The 20,110-nt window shown below is 42.0% G+C and overlaps 1 protein-coding gene and 1 long non-coding RNA gene across 2 annotated transcripts in view; one reads left to right on the top strand and one right to left on the bottom strand.

Annotated features, from left to right (window-relative positions):
- Positions 1–4,513, bottom strand: part of SPRED1 (sprouty related EVH1 domain containing 1) — a 158,237-nt gene extending 153,724 nt beyond the window's left edge. The window contains exon 1 of the mRNA XM_053594525.1: positions 4,495–4,513. The gene's annotated coding sequence lies outside the window, so the exon portion shown is untranslated. The remainder of the gene's footprint in view (positions 1–4,494) is intronic.
- Positions 4,514–9,748: 5,235 nt separating this feature from the next.
- Positions 9,749–20,110, top strand: part of LOC128588283 (uncharacterized) — a 58,195-nt gene continuing 47,833 nt past the window's right edge. The window contains exon 1 of the long non-coding RNA XR_008380744.1: positions 9,749–9,810. This is a non-coding gene — a long non-coding RNA (uncharacterized LOC128588283). The remainder of the gene's footprint in view (positions 9,811–20,110) is intronic.

Here is a 20,110-nt window from a genome sequence, read left to right as displayed (position 1 = left end):
ATAATCTTGAGACAATAACAGAGAAAGGCACTAGATTCTGAAATAGTATCCTAACATTAAATACTAGGGGTGGGGAGCAACTATTTCACACTGTACTTGGGAAATGCTCTTACTTTTGTATTTGAGAAATGTTCTTTATTACAGAATCCTGAGGTATTATATGAAGCATATTGCAAATACTATTGAAAATGTGATGGAGAATTGTGATGCAATTTGAGAAAGAGTAATTGTGAGGATCACACCACATCACCCCAAAGTGAAGAGATATCGCTTGGGGAAAGAGTTGGAGTAACCATGGCATGTCATTTGGTTGGCTAGGTATTTCAATGAAAAGACTTGTATAATTGGATCACTATGCCAGGATCTCCTACCTCAAGGAATGTATCCAATAATAGATTTTAGTTTTCATACTCTCTTCCTCCCACAGGAATTTTTTGTTTTTAATAGTTAATTGCTTGGAGCTGAAAATTTTGTATTTTATCAGGATGTACTTGAGTGCATTGAGCAACATTTCTTCTTTGCGGTCATAGTTGTTATCCATACCATGTGCAGGAGCATCATTCAACAAGTATTTATTGAACACCTCTTATACTTTCAGTTATTTCCCAGGGTCTTGGGAGACCGTGGTGAATAAAGTAAACGAGGATGATTGCCCTCATAGAATTTTTATTTCCATGTGGAGTGATGGAAAATAAAAACTAAAGGTAATAAATGAGCAAATTAATTAGTAAAGGAAAATAAAACAGAACAGGGGAAAGGGAAGGTTGAGGGGAAAGTGTTGCAATTTTAGAGTGATTAAAGTAGGCCTCATTGAGAAGGCAACATAAGAACAAAAACTTGAAGTAAGAGAGTTAGCCATGTGGCTATCTATAGGAAGAGCATTTCTTTTTTTCCTTTCCTTTTTTTTTTTTGAGACAGAGTTTCACTATGTTACCCTCGGTAGAGTGTCATGGTGTCACAGCTCACAGCAACCTCAAACTCTTAGGCTTAAATGATTCTCTTGCCTCAGCCTCCCAAGAAGCTGAGACTACAGGTGTCCACCACAACACCTGGCTATTTTTTTGTTGTCGTTGTCATTGTTGTTTGGCAGGCCTGGGCTAGATTCGAACCCGCCAGCTCTGGTGTATGTGGCTGATGCCCTAGTCACTGAGCTATAAGCGCTGAGCCGGAAGAGCATTCCTTGAAAGAGAAAACAGGCAATGCAAAGGTCCTCTAGTCATTATTTCCACATGGCTCACTGCCTTCTTCATCCAAACATTATGGCATGCTACTCGTGGGGAAGTTACTGTATTCCACTTGATGGGATTTAGAGAGAGATACATCTCTTCCCAACTTTCTGCTCAGACTTTGTAACTCCCAATACCCCAAACATCCTTGATTTATATGCCTCTGAAAGTGACTGTGCCCATCCCTGGCCATATTTTATGGATTCAGCTTGCCTCCTTGAACATACATAGCATAGAGAACCAACCTGATTATGTGATATTGATTTTTTTTTTTTTTTGCTAGACTAAACAGTTTGGGAAGGGGAAGGGATAATCATGGTTTGTTTACCTTACGTGTTTATTAACTATAAGATGGATATTCTCATTTTTTTCTACGTGACATTTTTCTCCAAAATATATACATTAATTTCTTCAGAATACATGTATGATACCAAGTGCTTAATAAGCAATTTCAGATATAGAAATGCCATTAATCTCAAATAAAGCATGTATGTGGCCTGTGGCATCACTGATATGAATGAATAATGAGAAATTGTGACTATATATATTTGAATATACATGCATATGCGTACATGTACACACATAAGTATAAGAGGGAAAAATGGATTCATTGCAATCTAGCAAATGCCCCCAAAGTAAAAAGTACACATACACTTTGCCAGACAGAGAATGCGTTAGTGGGCAAATGATAAAGATCATTAATAAACATCTATTAGGCACCTACTGTTGGTACGTACCATGGCAAGGGCCTGTGTTCCATTGCAGAACTTGAATAAATTCTTCTTTTAGGGGGAGCACAATAAAAAAACAATAGCGATGATAATCATCATGCACCGAGGGCTTATTGTGTGCCAAGCGCATGTACTTGCATTATTGTATTGTTACAACATTGCATCATTTAACCTTATGTAGTAAGGACTGTTACTATCAACAACAACAAAACAAAGGTTCAAAAGGTAAGGAACTTATGCCAGACCTCAGATCTAGAAAACTCTAGATTAAGGATAGGAACGCCAGTCTATTGTCTGTAGGGCCTGTGGGCTTAAACACTGCAGTATATTTTTTGAGAAGGATGGGCAGTCTCAGTATTAGTCTGAGAATACAAGAAAAAGTATTAGGTTTGGAGTCGATGAAATCCAGATTAAATCTTGTTTTTTTAATGTGGTCACAGGCAAGTTACTTAACTTTAACCTTTGAGACTCAGATTTCTGATAATATCTACTTTGCCAAATTGTCATAAGATTAGAGATAATATATGTGCCTGCCACACGATCCATATTCAAAGTGCTAATTGTGATTTAACTGTTATCTCTGAGTCTAAACAGTTATAGAGAAAAGCAGCAATGTCAACTTTTGAGTGCTCCTAACTTTTCCTTTTCTAATTAACCAGGGCTACTGGTGGCTCCTTGATAATTTGTCCCTAGAATCAAAGATAACCCTTGCTGCAGGAAAGAAGACCATGGCCTGCACACTCCTGTATCTTGCACAACTTAGAAAACGAAGCACATTTATTTAATTTGCACCAGAGCTTTTGGCACTGTGTAAAGTCTTCCGCTGGAGGAAACAGGCAACAAGCTAATTTCCCAGGGAGAGAGAAACAATTAGCTAATTCATGAACTAAGGTTATAGTTACAGCGTACTCTTTTGGCCAAAGGTAATCATTTGTTAGCTTAAATAATATTAAATCACTTATTACCAATGTCACTAAAAGGAGTGCTGCATATGGACAGGTCAAGCCAGAAATTACAAAGTTGAAATTCAGAGACATCTGGGATAATCATAAACATTCAGAGATTTACATAGGGGAATTTTGCAAAAAAAAAAATAGGAAATCAGGCCTACCAGTTATTATCCTAAAGAATAAAGTTTAAACATAATCCTAAGTAATGAATATTCTAGTCATTTTTAAGATAATAGGTCAGAGAAAGCTAGAAGGGATTTTAGAACTCATTTATTTTAGAACTCCTTTTTTTTTTCAGGTGTAGAAACTGAAGACCAGAGAAAGGAAATGCTGTGACCTGTGTGTGTAGTACAGTGAAATATTTCTCATCTTGATTTTCTCCTGGATAAGCTGGTTGGGGCGTGGTAAGAAGCATAATACGTAGGGGTTCTAAAAGCCAGGGGCCTTGCTAAATTTAGATTTGGTTCCTGCTTATGTAATTTTCCTTGTGTTTTCAATTATTTATACAAATACATTATTTATATATGTCTGGAACTTGTGCTTTTAGCACTCACTAAGCAGGAATAATTTATAGGATTATGGAGTGCTTCCTGTTCTTGTCATTCAGAGTCTGTTCTTTTCTTTTTTTTTTGAGACAGAACCTCAAGCTGTCGCCTTGGGTAGAGTGCCATCGCATCACAGCTCACAGCAATCTCCAACTCCTGGGCTTAAGTGATTCTCTTGTTTCAGCCTCCCAGGTAGCTGGGACCACAGGCACTCGCCACAAAACATCCGGCTATTTTTTGGTTGTAGTTGTCATTGTTGTTTGGCAGGCCTGGGCTGCATTCGAACTGCCAGCTCTGGTTGTATGTGGCTGGCGCCTTAGCTGCTTGAGCTACACGCACTGAGCCCAGAGTATGTTCTTGTGCCTTGTTAATTAATTGTTACATTTCAGCCTTGCGCAACTTCCCTTCCCAGCAGTTTTGTGGTGAGTCTTAACTAACCAGAGAGAGCAATGTTAGGATCTACCTTTATCATCATATGCACATTCCAAAATCCAGGTCAATTATCCTATTAGTCGTTTCTCTAGCATAGCTACCTCCAGTAGTGGGGAGGGATGGCCAGTGTCATGACCCACAGGTCATGTTCCTTAAGTATGGGGCCTCTACTGAAAGAGGAAGAAAGCTTCCAGGCCTAAATGGAAGTTGCCTCTGCTTCAAGTTTCTTTTTTGCCTCTACTTAAAAAAAATCGAATTCTTGACCTACTCTTTTCTATACCTTCCCCTATATTCCCCCTTCTTACCCTTTATCTCTGCTGCCTTGCCCGGGCCTCGGAGAACTATCCTGTCTCCTGACTTCTGAATTCAGGCACAGAAATTGCTGCCTGTCTTTTGCTTTTCTCTCCCTACACTTCTCCCCTCCAAGAGTTCCCTCTGTCTGGCCCTTCTTGTCCTTGGTTCTCACCCTGTCTTGGATTTCTGAGGTTCTTACCCTGCAACTTACAGAACTAGATAACAGCTGCTGAGAAGTGCCAACCCAGAGCAGTGCTTGCACGTAAGGAGACCCAGGCAACCTCTGAGGCCAGACCCGAAAAGATGTCTGTCCCACCTGCTGGGGCCTGGGCAAGGCGTTTACTTCTGCTTCTTATGTTCACAAGTCTCCTCAGCATTCCATGGAGCGGAGATAGGTCGTCCTCGGTTATTTCTCCCTGAGCCTGGAGTATATAGCTCGCTAAACACGGCTTTTTGGAAGAGTAAATACAGTAAACTATGTCAACTTTCTCTCTGTGGAAAGGAAGGACAGAGATTTGCAAACTGAGGTGGGCTTTTTGGCTACTGTCACTCAAAGGCATGAGGTCCTAGAGCTGGGCCTTTCCTGGATTTCTTTTATCGCTTTGACAGAGCCATCAGGTGAGCAGCTCGCTCTCAGGCCATTTACTCTGAAGGGAAGAAAGTACCTTGCCACAGCCATAGGTGTTTACAAGGACATAGACCACATGTGCCATTGGCTTGACATGAAAGGACTACAGAATATAAACAAAATAATTCTTAGGAGAAAGAGCCATTGAAGAACATTTCTCTTTCCTTTTCTCAGCATTATCAGCAATTTCTTTCCTCCCTCACGGCAGAGTAAGTAGCAGTCCGCTGTAATACAGGGTGCCAGGTGTCAGTGTGTACTGAGTGAAGGATTGAAGGGTGGATGAAAGAGCGTCTAAAGGGAAGACAAGGAGCTCTGAGAGCTGACCGAATCCGTACCAGGAACTCCTGATACATAACCCATGTGTCAGGAGCCCGGCCAGCAGCTGCACATCTTAAAAGATCTCATGGGGGAAGGAAGGTAGGTCCTGGTTAGGTGAGACTGGCCACAGCCCTGGCTGCCTGCAGCCTCCTTCTGCTGTCTATTTGTTCTCTAGCAAAGCTCAATAAATAGACGCCAGAAGGTTCTGGTGCTCCGTGGGGCGCAGTAGAAGGCCAGGGCGCTCCACCTACTACTAGCTGATTAGGCCAAGTAGGCACTAGATAACTGTGGGAAAGGTGAAGGAGATAATTCTGGGAAAGATAGTGTAAATGCCCCAGGTCAAGAGTTTTTGTAAATTCGTTGGGCCACAAAGTGTGTATTACCTCCATATTTAAGATGTTTTAATTTTGAAGAGTAACTATGTTTATTGTAAAAAAAATGTTTGAATATAAAGTAAAAAATTCCCTACCGTTGTGTCACCCTAATCCCTCACCTTGTGTAAGCACAGCTAACAGTTCTTTGTTTACCTTATTAGGAGTGTTTAATGCATATGTAACTGGTATAAGAAATGGGTTAAAATGGGGAGGGTGAAATCAGAAAAGTAGCCTCAATTTTTCTCTAAACCAACCCCTGCCAACCCACTCTGCTTGTCTTTTTGCATAGACCTTAGAAGGTGTTTCGGGTAGATTCTGCAGCATTTCCAAATGTGCCTGGATGTAACACACTTTTATTTTAAAATGTATTTAAAAGGTCAGGCTGATCAAAATCAAAATTTCCTTCTCACATCTCATTTAAAGCTTCTCTCCCAGCTGGGTGTGGTGGCTCACACTTGTAATCCCAGCACTCTGGGAGGCTGAGACAGGAGGGTTGCCTGAGCTCACGAGTTTGAGACCAGCCTGAGATCCCTCGGCTCTAAAAATAGCTGGACATTGTGATGGGCACCTGTAATCCCAGCTACTTGGGAGGCTGAGGCAAGAGAATCACTTAAGCCCAAGAATTTGAGGTTACTGTGAGCTATGATGCCCCCAGCACTCTACCGAGGGCGACAAAGTGGGACTCTGTCTCAAAAAATAAATTAATTAAAAAGAAAAAAAAAATAAAGCTTCTCTCCCTCGACTTAGGCCTAGTCCTGGTCAGAAACCTGCAGTAAGAATGGGGGTGAAGGCCGGATACAGGGCTCATGCCTGTACTCCTACTACTCTGGGAGGCCGAGGCAGGTAGATTGCTTGAGCTCAAGAGGCGGAGATAGCCCAAGCAAGAGTGAGACCCTGTCTCTACTAAAAATAGAAAGAAAACGCACACACACACACACACACACAAACTTAGCTGGGCATTGTGGCAGGCGCCTGTAATCCCAGCTACTCAGGAGGCTGCGTCAAAAAAAAAAAGGAACGGGTAACAGGGGTATGGGATGGGATTTGGCTTTTCCCTCTCCTCCACTTTGCCCCACTGAACCCTGGTCCACAAGGACTGGGCTGAGGGGCAGGAAGCAGTAATAGGACAAGGTCTTGCTCAGGAGCAGGTGTGATCAGGTATCCATACCCTGTGGATGGTGCTTACCACCTGTTGGCTTCTTCTTGTGGAGGATGGCTCTGTAGGTTCTCCAGATTCCCTCTGCCTAGTTCAGGACTTCTGCTCTCTGTCCCCTGAACTGTTTATTGTGGCAGATGCTCTCTCAGCCTAACAGAGAAACACCTCTCCTCTTCCCGAATGTTATTGCCAGGCAGTTGCCACTCTGGGCAAGGTCCTATAAAGATGGCCCTTGGCTGGCTGCCTCCCAGAGTGATCACTTAGTGCAGTGGTTCTCAACCTGTGGGTCGTGACCCACAGGAACTGTATTAAAGGGCCGTGGCATTAGGAAGGTTGAGAACCACTGACTTAGCCCATGGGAGTGAATGTCATTGTTGCCCCTGGGGAAGCCTGGAAAAATAGCCTATGTCCACCACGGTTGTGTTTTTTTTTGCTCCATCCTAACAAGTTATTCTAGCCACCCTTCTGCGTTTTCCAGCAAGAAATGGGCACCTCATTCTGTGTCCCCTGGTTCTAGAGAACACAGGTCAAGCTTGTCCTAACGCTTTCTCACCACACTGTTCCAAGAGCAGCCTGGAGCGAGCTTTCTGAGGTTTTAAAGACTAGCAAGTTTTGAGCAGGAGGTGGAATGCTTTTACCCCTCCACTGAATCCCACATTCTCTCTGAGGTTTTTCTCCTTCTTCCTCTCTCATTTGGCACCCTGTGCAGTCTCTCTCACAAGGAGGGCAAATCCCTGGAGCTCTAACACTGTCAGCCCAGCAACGCCTATTCAAGCTCTCCTTCCTCACTCTGAACAACCTCTAAAGTCCTCTCAGAGAGTCGGAAGGTGGGTGATGGTAAAAGTCATAATGTGAAGTTTTGTTAACCTTTCAGCTAGTCCTGAATGGGTAAGATAGCACCTCTATTTGGAACATGTTATGGTTATCAATGTTGAAACCTCAGCCCAGATCTGAGACAACGGGGCAAGTGCATTTAGCAACACACTAGACACACACACTTCTGAATGTCATAAATCCTTTTCTTAACCTCAGATGGGACTATACTATGCTTATTGCTTTGGAACTTGTTCACTTAAGAACACAGATCGGACACATTGCGTTGTCAGTACATATGGATTATTATATCTTTTTAATGGTTTAGAGCAGCGGTCCCCAAACTTTTTGGCACCAGGGACTGGTTTCATGGAAGACAATTTTTACATAGATTGGGAGTGTGGGGTGGAGATGGTTTGGGATGATTCAAGCACATTACAGCTTCACCTTGGATAATTAGGCATTCGATTTTCATAAGGAGCGCAGGACCTAGATCCCTAGAACATGCCGTTTACAGTAGGGTTTGTGCTCTCATGAAAACCTAATGTTGCCCCTGATCTGACAGGAGGTGGAGCTCCAGTGGTGATGCCAGGGACGGGGAGCAGGGGGGGATGCCAGGGACAGGGAACGGGGGTAAATACAGACGAAGCGTTGCTTGCTTGCCTGCTGTTCAATTCCTGCTGTGCGACCCAGTCTGTGGGTGTTGGGGATAGCAGGTTTAGAGGAATGTACTGTACAGCCATCACCAGATTTCTGTTATTGCAAAGCAGTGCTAAAATAAATAGTCTGTGTACACATCTGGAAGTACATTTGCAGGCTATATTTCTAGAAAGAGAGTCATTCTGAATTCATAAGTAGGATTTTAGCTTATCTTGCCAATTTGTCGATTTTTTTTTTATCAGTATGCGTTCTAACCCTTAGGATGTGGAGTGTCCATTCTCCACACCTCTGCCAATCACTAGTTGAAGAAGCATTTAAATGTTTGTCAATCTGACAGGTAAAAAACTGGTATATTTATGTTATTTTAGTTTGTATTCAACAATGAACACGGCTGAACTTCTTTCCAAATGTTGACTAGCCTTTTACATCTTTTTTTTTCTCTGAGTTGCCGGTTTATATTCTCCGCTCATTTTTGTATTCACGACTTTCATATTGATTTTTAAAGAGTATGTCATATGTTAAAGACTTTTGCCTTTTTCAAGGCAATGCAAATACAAGACATCGTGTCCAGTTCTTCTTTGTAGGTTGGCCTTCTGTGTATCTTTTATTTTTTTCACATAAAGAAGTTTTACATTTTGGGACGGTGCCTGTGGCTCAGTGAGCAGGGCGCCGGCCCCATATGCCGAGGGTGGCAGGTTCAAACCCAGCCCCGGCCAAACTGCAACCAAAAAAAAATAGCCGGGCGTTGTGGCGGGCGCCTGTAGTCCCAGTTGCTCGGGAGGCTGAGGCAAGAGAATTGCTTAAGCCCAGGAGTTGGAGGTTGCTGTGAGCTGTGTGAGGCCACGGCACTCTACCGAGGGCCATAAAGTGAGACTCTGTCTCTACAAAAAAAAAAAAAAAAAAGAAGTTTTACATTTTTATGTGGTAAGTTCATCAGTTTTTCCTTTCTGAGATCTAGATTTTATGACATTCTTAGATTATGAAAATATTCACCCATTTTTCTAATGTTTTTATGACATAAATTTTTTACATCTAAGTTACTGATCCTTGTGGAATATATTTTATGGTAAAACATGAACTCATTTTCATCTAACGAAGCGGACTTTATACCTTCTGGATTTCTCCAACTCCTCTTTATCTTCTTCATACACTGGATGAAAATCGACGTCCCTCTTTAACCACAGATTTCTACATAGTTAGAGGCAAAAGCAAACAACAAAGGCAAATTGTGTACATGTGTTAAATAATGCCCACTGCCCACTTTCCAGGAATTTTAGCCTGAATTTTCTGGTCATTGGTGTATTGGACCAGTGGTTATTTTCATGGCAATTGCGATGCTTTTTCAGATCAGGTGATGAAATAGGCAAGAATATTTGCTCCTCCCCATCTTTATAGTAGGTGCCAGAAGAGAGGAAGTAATAGGCCCAAGGTCACAGAGCAAATTAGGGTGTTGAAATCCAAAGTTCGGAGCCATCTGGCCTGTTGCACTAATCATTGGATAATATCTCATACACAGGTAGAGAGCATTCTTCTTATTGCATCACTCACTAAATTACATAATCCACAACAAAAACAGCCAGAGGGCAGTGGACAGGGTAAAGCTTAGTCCGTTGAAATGTGCAGCTGTTTCAGCAAATTGGGAAAATGGCCTACTCATGGAGATCATATATAATAATTGACAATGTGAGTCAGACTTGGGCATCAGTCAAGATTAATCTTATCCTCTTAATGAAATTGCTGATTGTTTTGACTTGTTCCTCTCTGCCTGTTCCAAGTTGCCTGACAGTGTATTACAGAGACAGTCTTGCTGGTCTGAGGCTCTGCTCTCAAATGCTAAATTATGGAGTCCATTAAGGAGTTCAGAAGATCTGTTTGGAGAGGCAGGAATCCAGTAAAGCTTCTAATTTCTCCATGATGACTGATGGATATGGAGCACTCTTAAGGGGTGGCTGTATAATGCTAAGTGTTTAGTGTGTGCCAGCTTTGTCACCTTACATGAACTCTGTAACTACCTTTTATTCCAACTTCATCTTCACAGGCTACCAAGAGCAGTGGGGTGCAGGGGATAGGGGTGGGGGCTGCTGCCTCCCAGGGAAGAGGATTTCTGACTTTGGAAGCAAGGAGAAATGGGAGGGAGTGTGGGCAGAGGATGGGGAGGCAACAAAGAAAACCTGCCTGTATCTTAATTACTTGGCTTATTCCCTGCTTGGGTTTCATAGGTTATTGGATTTCTTCCAGAAATGTTGTTTTGCAAAGGATGTGTGGAGTAAAGCTGGCCTGCTGGTGAATAGGATACTGCGTCCTAACAACAGGATATGGGCGAGTTCAGCTCCAGGAGGATACCTGTGCCCAAAATGGTGGGGAGAAGTCGGAAACGATCTCTGTCTGACCAGATGCTATTTTCTCTAAACTCAAGTGGTTCTGGGATTGGCCCCAGCACCTCGTCATACTGGGAGATTGTGTTTAATCTTAGGTGCCTGAAGTTCTTCAGTTAGTCTGTGGTTTATGCGGTTAGGGCTGACAGCACCAGCTAAGTTGGAGTTACAGGCAGTGATTGTGCTTGTCATAGAAATGGCTCATTCCTTGATGTGCTTTCAAGTGCTGTGTCCTATGAATCCTGTTGGCAAGAAAACCATCCTCCACCCTAGTACTTAGTCAATAAATATGGCTTGAAATGCAGCCAAAAATGCATGTTTGCTGTGCTGTTAGATTTCTTCTTGAAAGGAAAAAACTCTTCTGAATGTGATGCACAAAAGATTCTATTAATTAAGAGACGTTACAATGTCTCTCTATAGAATGAAGAAAAAAATAACAGCCTGCATTGCTACTCCACTGGTTCCTTTGTTGGACAAAGTTTATTGCTTTTGCTTCTAGCAAAGAAATTGCTGCTCTGACCCCTTGATTGTCTCCTTTATCCTCATGCTGTGCACACGCAACTACTCATGAATGTCAACAAGACTTATGAGTGCATATCCGGTGGGGTGGAGGCAAGGGGACTAGATCCCAAAGTCAACATCTTTGCAATACATTCCAAGATGAAAAGTCCCATTACTCTTCAATGACTCCAGCAGAAAACAAAGTAGGGCATTTAGGACACAGGTTACAAATGAAATAGAAAGTTTCATTTTTTTCCTAAACTATGTTCATATACGCAGATCCTAAAACATTTTACGTCAAACTTGTCCCTAGGTATAGTAGAGTAGGGTTATTGGTGTGCACTTGGAATTTCTAAAAAGTAATTTAAATTTCCAGAAAGCTAAAAGGGAAAAGAGCAGCAGCCATGGAAGCAGGAATCAGGTGCTAAAGATTCTGAAACACACAGGAGAGGGTATATTCTGAAGAGGAGGTGGGTGTTGGACAAAGGAGCTAAGGAGGGGCCTTCATGTCCTGAAGAAACAGAGAGAATTCTTGGCTTGTTTCTGCCTTTAATGGGTCTGTAGGTAGATTGAGGAGGGCTCCAGGGCTCCAAGGAAGACCTAGCCTCAATTCAGAAATCAACATCCCAGACCCCTCCTAATCTGTGGCAGTACACGGCTGCTAACCTTTGTAAGATGTGCCGTCTATTCTGGGCACTTCTGCAGCTCTATACCCCACCCTTCTCTACTCTGACCCCATGTGGCTGATGTCTATGGACTGAATCAATGGGCTGCCTTGCCTCTGGCTTCTTTTTGGGTTTGGCTAATGTTGGGGATTGGCGAGAAGTCCGACGGCAGCAGGAAAGGGAGGTGGATCAGCTTTTTCCTTGTTGCCCTTGCTGCCAGGCTTCAGGTTGTTAGTGGCTGTGTTCCTCTAGAAAAGGCCACAGCTCCTGTTGGAGCCCTTGCCAGCACCGCAGGTCTCACCAGCATCCAGCAACCGCACCCTTCCCCTGCCATTCAGGACTAGGATCACTGGCGACTTCCTTCTTTTGCCATCCCAGGGATGCTTCACCGTGTCTCCTTGGCTTTCCTTAACCACTCTTACTCTATCTTTGACACTCTTCAAGTGAGCCATCGTTTTCTGCTACAATAATGACAGGTACCTCTATCCATGTCAGCAAGGCTGCCTGGATCCAACAGGCATACTGTAGAGCGTTCTGGGTTTCTTGTAGTTCTTTTACCTTTAGAGATGTTGTTCCCAGGTCTTCATTATAAACTGGCACTTTGTGCTGGGTTTTACCTCTGTCCTCTGGCTATGTTAGCTGTTAAGTGGTGAATTTGGCCTCTCTGGTCTGACCTTTGCTTTTGATAATTTAAGTAAGTGCTTTCTGTGAGTCAGGTATGATGCTGAGCTTTTTGCCTATATATATTATTAAATCTTCACAGTAAATAGTTACTATCTTTATCCGTATTTCACAAAGGTGAAAAAGACTCTCCGAATAGTTGCTGACAGTTACACAGCTGGGGAGAGCAGGGATTCAAATCCTGTTCTGCTCTAAACCACTAAGCTCTGAAGTAGCTGATCCTCTGGCTTAGATCTCAGAACTAACTATAATTGTGTGCCACATTTCTCTAGACATTGGGGCTTTTTTTGTGTTTTCTAAACCCAAGGGCATCTTAGCTTTTCAAACTACTCACTGGGCCTCTGGTCCTGGCCCATCTCCCACTCCGCCCTGTCTCGAGTTTGGTTTTATTTTATTTTATTTTGAGACAGAGTCTCACTCTGTCACCCAGACTACAGTACAGTGGTGTCATCATAGCTGACTGCAACCTCGAACTCCTAGGCTCAAGCGATTCTCCTGCTTCAACGTCCTGAGTAGCTGGGACTATCGGGTACCTGCCACCATGCCTAGCTAGTTTTGCTATTTTTAGTAGAGACACGGTCTTGCTTTTGCTCAGGCTGGTCTCAGCTTCTGATTACAAGTGATCCTCCTGCCTTGGCCTCCCAGAGGGCTAGATTACAGGTGTGAACTACCTCAGTCAGGTGATTTCTGTCTTAATTTGCTAGAACTGCCATAACAAAAGGCTCCCTGGATGGTTTAAACCAGGTGTCCTCAAACTGAGGCCTGCGGGCCACATGTAGTGGTGTGAATTGTATTTGTTCCCGTTTTGTTTTTTACTTCAAAATAAGATATGTGCAGTGTGCATAGAAATTTGTTCATAGTTTCCAACGGTCTAAGGGACAGTGAATTGGCCCCCTGTTTAAAAAGTTTGAGGACGCCTGGTTTAAACAATGGAATTTATTGCTCACAGTTGTGGAGGCTAAAAGTCCACGACCAAGGTCCTGGCAAGGTAGGTTTTATTTTGAGGCCTTTTCTCTTGGCTTGTAAGTAGCCGCCATCTCTCTGTGTGTACACATGACCTCTTTTTGTGCACATAAGAGGCTCTTTCCATTCCCTTAATCTGTTTCTCTTCTGGATACCAGTTCTCTATCAGATTAGGGCCCTACCTCTGTGATCTCACTTAACCTTTATTACCTACTTGTAAGCCCTATCTCCAAACACAGACACATTGGGGGTTAGAACTTCAACACATGAACATCAAGAGAACACAGTGCAAACCGTAACAAACTCTCTCTTTAGGAATCTGGATTTAACTTTGATTCCCGATCCATCATGGTCAAAAACAAAAATCAGATCCTTTATGACATGAAAAAAAAAATCCTCTCTTCCTTATACCTACAAGGAATCTCCCCAAATGCTTATAAATGAGTTTAAAATCTTAAAAAGCAATTCCAGCATTGGGAAATATCACTTACATTCAGTTTACACTATACACACATGAGGACCTTGGTCAAATATTTAAAGCATCCTATCCTTACTTCAGGCAAAACAACATAGCATCATCATCCTAGGAAGATATGGTCTATGTTATAGTTAACATTCTGTGTTGAACTTGTACATTTCTGAAGGGGTCAGGGTTTATTTCTACAGCATGAGAACAGCATGGAGAGGAGAGCTACCAGTTAGGGATAAAAAAATGATCAGAAGTACTTAATTAAAGGAAAGAAAGAGGAAAGCTATGAGGGTAGAGAGATGGGATGGATGAAATGTTTTGTCCATTGATAAACATATTTTCTTTGATAGATGATAGGATAAAAAAGGTGGTCACATAAGCAGTTTATCTCCCTTTTCTTAACTCCATTCTTTTTCCATTCCCTTAAATCTAATCAGTTTATCTGTTTCAGCTCAGTCTTACCTCTAGAGAAGAAGATAGATTTGCTATCCACTTTGGACTTGATTGGAGTTAGCTAGCTCCTGAAGAAGTTAGCCCTTGATAATAAAGAATCTTCAAATTTCATGTTGTCTCAACTTCTAAATATCTGGCTAATCTGGTGGAAGTACCATAGTTTTCCAGAAGAGCAACACTTCATTTGGAAAAAGGAAAATTAGTACTTTTATACACATAGAGAAAAAGCTAGAGAACGTTATTTGGAATGATTTGCCATTGTGTCTGGTGATATGGTGTGTGTTGTTTTGTTACAGTGTACACTATAGAAAGGGAATCTGCCAGAATTAGTGGTACGGGCTGTTGGGGTGGAGATGTACCTCGGAGAATCAGTCCAAGCCATTCATGTCTCTTCAAAGTCTTGGTTTTGTGTTTCGTCTGAGACACTACTAGAAAGAAAGAAAACATATGAGGTCTCTGGACAGTTCTAGGTGTGGGGCAAGTTACAGGCTTCTGGGATGCGTGAGATGGAACACCTTGTTGAGACACACTGATGGAAGGTTTAGTACTCCAATATGTCTTAATGCTTGTGGTGTAGAAAATCCGCCTCTGTTATTACTGTTACCTTTTCAAGAAGCAAAGCCCATGGCCTCTCTCAGGAACTCTTATAGTTTACAGATCTTTCATATCAGCTAATTTTCTACAATTAACTCCAATCACTTAGGCTAAGTCTAAACCCATTGTCTCTATGGTAAAGCTAAAAGGCAGCTAGTCTGCATAATGATTTTTGTCCTTGAAAACTTTCTTTCTTTTTACCAAAAATTCTGCCCTTGTTTGAGTTATAAAAGGAAAAATATAAAACAACAAAAAGGGTGAGACATTAGATCAAATGCCTTTAGAAAGTTACTTTATACCCTCTGGATTCCCTGATTTTTCCCTCCTGCTTACCTTTTTTCAGATATATAGACAATAATCTCTCATTTTTTTTTTCTTCATGAGCAGAAAGGAGGGGTTGTGTGAATTAGAAACGCCAATGATTAATGCCCTGGAGCAATTATGACGTGGCATCACAAATGCATTCGGCCTTTGTACAGCCTACTCTACCACATTTGATATAATACATAACTCCTGTCTCTTCACACCAGCACAGAAGTATCATAGGGAAGTTACTTATGTGAGAAGTCTTTTTTTTTCTGTCTCTCTCTCTCTTTCTTTTTAGTGATTGTGGGAAAGAGTTTCAGCTTTTGGATGTTGGCCTTCATAACTTCCTTATTGAAATTGTGAGGTTTCAAAGTTAATGTTTGCTTCAGGGAATTTCCTTGACAAGCAAAGAGTTCTTGCCTTATTCTTCCAAGGTGGGAAACATTCAGGGAGGGAGGTCTCTCATACCTCTTCCTAGAACATCTACTCTAGAATGTGGGCCCTAAGGTGGTCTGTGGGAAGTGGGACTCCTGAGGAACTCAAAGCCCAGCTGTGCCTTTTCTAAAGCTTTGTGTTGTCTGTTCAGAAGCTGTTACGATTGAGCTGTGCCCCAGCATAGAGATGCCATGAGAAGCTATGGAAGCAGCTGTTCTCTCTATCCTTGGTGTTAGGCAAAGTGCTCTCTCCCAACTGGAAGGGTCAAAACCTCATTCATTCACCTGCACCTGTAATGGTCAATTTTATGTGTAAACTTGGCTAAGCCATGGTACTTGGATATTTGGTTAAACATTATTCCAGATGTTTCTGTGAAGCTATTTTTTAGATAAGATCAACATTTAAGTCTGTGGAGATTGAGTAAAGCAGATTACCTCCCGTCCATGATGTGAGTGGGTCTCATTCGATCAGCGGAAGCTCTTAGAAAAAAGACTGATCTCTCTCAACAAGAGAATTCTGCCAGCAGACCTCAGCAGACCCCTTCAGACCAAACCAAAACTCTCTAGGTAGCCTACAGAGTTTGGATTTGCCAGCCTCCTCAACTTCACGATCATGGGAGCCAATTCCTTAAAATCAATCAATCTTTCTTCCCTCTTCTGTCCCCCACACCCTCTGTTTATACATGCATCCAATGGCATCTGTTTCCCTGGAGAACCTTGGCTAAAAAAGCATTGAACAAGCCTTAAAACTGGTTCTTAAAACTTATTTAGAAGCCTACTCATGGGAGGTAGTCATTTGCATTATACTGGATATATTGACAGGATTGTGCTTTTCAGGCTATTCCACATGAAACTGATAAGAAATACACAGTCATAGGAGAAAACTCAGGTGTAATGATTTCTTCTCTACACCTTGGATTTCTTTCTTTTTTTTATTTTTCAGAGACAGAGACTCACTTTGTCACCCTAGGTAGAGTGCCATGGTGTCACAGCTCACAGCAACTTCCAGCTCTTGGGCTTAGGCAATTTTCTTGCCTTAGACTCCCGAGTAGCTGGGACTACAGGCGCCCACCACAATACCCATCTATTTTTGTCGTTGTTGTTGTTGCAGTTTGGCTGGGGCCGTGTTTGAACTCACCACCCTTGGTATATGGGGCCGGTGCCCTACTCACTGGGCCACAAGTGCCTCCCAACACCTTGGCTTTCTACAATCCATGATCTTATTATTTCTGTGCTTAAAATTCTTTACTGGTTTCAAAAAAGGGGTCAAAGATTTCAAAAGCCAGGTACAGTGGCTCACGTCTATAAACCTAGCACTCTGGGAGGCTGAGGCGGGAGAATGACTTGAGGCCAGGAGTTTGAGACCAGCCTAAGCAAAAGATAGAAAAAATTATCCAGGCATGGTGGTACATGCCTGTAGTCTCAGTTACTTAGGAGGCTGAGGTGGAAGAGTTGCTTGCGCCTAGGAGTTTGAGGTTGAAGTGAGCTATGATCACATGCTGTGATCAAAATAAGACCCTGTCTCCAAAAACAACAACAACAACAACAAATACACACAATTATCCAAATGGGACACCTTGACACCTCACCTTCTAGCTCCATATTCCTCTCTCCTCACCTTGCTTGGGTGCCATGCCTCCCCCTGCTGCTGGGCCTTTGAACATGCTGATCTCTGCCTGGAATATCCCCTAACACCCCCACTGGGAACCACCCACAACTCTACCTGGCTTATCTTTCTTCATTTTTAGATTTAGCTTAAATATCACTTGCTTAAGAAAGTCTCCTTGGTTTCCTGAGTGGGGCTGATATGCTCTCAAAAGAGCATACACCTTTCCTTTGTAACACTTTCCATGTTGTGAGCCTACCTTTTTATTTTTGTTTGGGTTATATTATTTGATTCAAGTTTGTCTCCCTGACTGACGTGAACTCTACCAGGGCAGGGCTTGTATCTATGATTCCAATGCCTGTGTGCTTGGCACATTGTGAATGCTCCCTAAATAATTATTGAGTAAATAAATGGATGAATTCTAAATACCTACACCCTTTATAAATGAAGTGTTATTTTCACTGGTTGATAGTTGAGGAAAGCAAGGTTGATATAGTATGCTCCTGGTCACATAGCTGCAAAACTGATATTCAACCCTAAGTCTGTTGACTCAGAGCCTGTGCAGTTTTCACTGCAGAAATCTGCCTTTCTCTGCAGTCTGCTGACACCAAAGGCAACACTTCTGTCTGTGGACTTCTCTTATTGCCTCATCCATAAAGCACATCCAATCTTGACATTAATAAGAGAAAAGAGATAGCTATCTCCATACTTTAGATTGGAACAAATCTTACAGCAATTGTCTAGAAACCATGGTACCTGTTGCTTGCAAATAATTGAGCATCAGAGTAAAGTGTATCACTTGAGGGTGACAATAGTGTGTACAGAATTTTCTTTAGCCTCAGATTTTAGAGGGTATTTCAATGCCTGATGGCATGAAGGGGAGAATCAGACAAAACCATTCACCACTTTCAAATTTTATCATAAATAGAGATTTAAATCTCTAGTCTTCTACTTTTATGTAACTTGAAGATATTTTAGATACAATTTTAGAGAACATTCTAATTGATTTTTAATTGATTCCTAAATAGTAATACTAAAACCCGTCCGAGTTGTCAAGTAGATAATTTCACTTCATTTTAGAAACACAACAGCTTAAGAATTGTGCAACCTTTGTCAAGTATCACGTAATAAGCAGGCAGCTTAGAGACAGAAAAGCTTGCAAAAAATCGAATCAAAATGGTCTTACAGGGCTGTCTCCTGAATATTAGACCCACAGGGCAGTTTCACAGCTAAGTCTGAAAGACTTGACAAAACAGGGTTAGACTGGAAGTGCTGACACAAGCCCAGCGGACAGAATGGTCTCACTATATTGCTGTAACAATCCGAGAAAAAAATGAAAAAAAAATTTTTTTTGTGTGTGTGTTAATCTTCAAGCTGCTTCTACGTGACTTGAGACTATGCCACTGAAACCAATGTACGTGGGCCCTGTAAATCGTGTGTACATTCCTTACAAATAGGGCCCTTGATCACATTCCTACCAATTATGTTGTTCTCGAAAAGATCTGAACTAAGTCTTAACATGTTAAGAATGCTCAGGGGAAAAAAACCCAACAGTGGAGAATTTTGCTTCTCTGTTATAAAAATAGAAGAAAGAGGGGCTTATGGGAACAGCAAGTCAAGACTTTTTCCAGGCAACTTCTACTGAGGTAAAGCAACTGATATACAAGTTATTATTAGATGAACCTAGGGTTAACTTCATGGCAAAAAGCTAAAGGCAATTTAGGAAAAACTATTCTGGTAGTATCTACTCTTCCATAGGATTTTTTTTTTTTCCAAACCACATTGATCTTCCCCTGGGCTGAATAGCAGACTTTGCCTTTTCGTTCTACTTTCTGTATCTGCACTCCCCCCGCCCACCCAGCTCCTTACACTTGACTTGCCAGAGGACAGAAAATATGTTTTATTATTCTTTTAATCTCGGATAGTACTCAGGAAAGTGAAATGAACAGAGCAAATGCATTATCCCATTAACTAACTTCAATACTATTTAGTAACCAGAGATTCTACTGTATGGAAGAGAGGTGGCGGAAGTATGTTCTGGCCGACAAAATCATGACAACTCTTGAAATTTTGAGAGCCACCTGGGTCTGAGAGTCTTGGTGTTTTTTTTTTTTTTTCTCTAGTTCTATTTTTTTTATATTTATTTATTTTTATTAAACCATAGCTGTGTACATGAGTATGATCGTGGGGTGTTTTATTATTAGCCTCTTGAACACTGACGCCCTTTGCCTGGACCAGGGAACTTGCCAAATCAAATTGGCAGCATTGTTTTCTCTTTACATCAACCTCGCGCAGGCTCTGCAGTCAGGCACACTGAGATTTGAATCCCAGTTTTGCCAGTTCCTGGCTGTGTGACCTTGGGCAGATTTCTCAATCTCTCTAAGGGAAATAGTCTAGACGAATTCCAGAGGTGAATGGCTATGCCTGGCAGGGGTTTCATGTGTCCCCAGCATTTGCGTAGGCAAGCTAGGTTCATTTAAAGGCCATAGAAGGGACTGAATGAAAGCCGTAAGGCATCTCTTGGGTACAGCATCTGGAGAAGACTAGGCTGTGTAGTTTTGTCTAGGACTTCGACATTAGTTATCTTAATTTTACCTGGGAAAGCAGAGTAGAGACCAGTGATCAGCCATTATGACTTGATCTGCAGAATCATTTCTTGCACACTGAAGTTTCACTGGCAATCATGCACACACAACATATATAATCCTGGAACACTACTGCTAAAATTGTTTCCGGCAATGCCAGTTATTACCTCCACACACACCCTTGAACTGTGAAGAACTGTGGAAACCCCCAGATATTGCTTCCCCCATGCTGATCCGTGATAGGAAGTTACCCTGGCTATATGCTTCTAGGATTTTTAGGCCTGAGGAAATGGAATTATCTGACATTTCTGAGAAGTCCACGTGAATCACTCTAAAAGTCTGAGATTTCAG

This window comes from Nycticebus coucang, chromosome 6 (assembly GCF_027406575.1).
Source record: "Nycticebus coucang isolate mNycCou1 chromosome 6, mNycCou1.pri, whole genome shotgun sequence".
In the NCBI taxonomy this organism is placed as follows: Eukaryota; Metazoa; Chordata; class Mammalia; order Primates; family Lorisidae; genus Nycticebus; species Nycticebus coucang.
The sequence above is the reverse complement of the archived record's forward strand: the minus strand, read 5'-3'. Positions and strand labels throughout refer to the sequence as shown.